The sequence below is a fragment of the Pleurodeles waltl genome, chromosome 2_2, assembly GCF_031143425.1.
Source record: "Pleurodeles waltl isolate 20211129_DDA chromosome 2_2, aPleWal1.hap1.20221129, whole genome shotgun sequence".
Classification (NCBI taxonomy): domain Eukaryota; kingdom Metazoa; phylum Chordata; class Amphibia; order Caudata; family Salamandridae; genus Pleurodeles; species Pleurodeles waltl.
Genome location: NC_090439.1, coordinates 73,194,427 through 73,195,160, shown reverse-complemented (window position 1 = coordinate 73,195,160; position 734 = coordinate 73,194,427). Strand labels below are relative to the sequence as shown.

Sequence of the window (734 nt, the reverse complement as noted above, 5' to 3'; positions counted from 1 at the left end):
CAAAGGCCAGCTGAAACACCAGTATCACTGCACAGTTAACAGATGCACCAGTCAAGCTGAAGACCACATTGGCCCCCAGGTGCAACACTTGCCCGGCTACAATGATGCTATTACTGCCTAGTGAGTGCCCCCATAGTAAAAGCGGAATATATCCAAAGTAAAACTAAGGATAATGGTGGTTGCTGCGGGCTAAGTAGATAGCTAGTTCACTTGTGGCCTGTCAGAGTACTTTAGCAGCTAGTGAAGATTCATTTTGCTAAGTACGCCAGGTATCGTTTGTCACTCATTTAGTCCCATACATTTCACAATCTGTAGAAAAACAAGATGGGTCATGAGGAGCTCTACTGGAGCTACCCAAGGAAGTTTGGACAGAGATCCTGATCTTGGTGCGTGTGCTCAAACAGGCACAAACTGATTCACAAGTATAGTTTAAACATGTGCCACCAGTGTTTCAGGCATCATGCCCAAGATACCAGCTTTGTGAACTTGGACTAAACTAGCAGAAAATGACAGCTGCATGGAAGTCAAAGGTAAGAGTGGCAAAGATAAAGGGGAAAACTAAGGATATGCACAGACTGGGCTATGCTCTCACCATGTTTGCTTAAAAGTTGTCATATTCTAAATGCCAGCCAAAATAAGACTAGAATGTTGAAGAGGCTTTTTGCTCTGCAAACCGCTTGGATATAAGCTTTCAGTAATCATGAGATATAGGCACAATTTTCTGAATGTGAAGG

General features: G+C 43.3%; 1 pseudogene; it reads left to right on the top strand.

The window, feature by feature from the left end:
- The first annotated feature begins 324 nt into the window (after nucleotides 1-324).
- Nucleotides 325-495, top strand: LOC138273008 (small ribosomal subunit protein uS14-like; annotated as a pseudogene).
- Nucleotides 496-734: the final 239 nt, after the last annotated feature.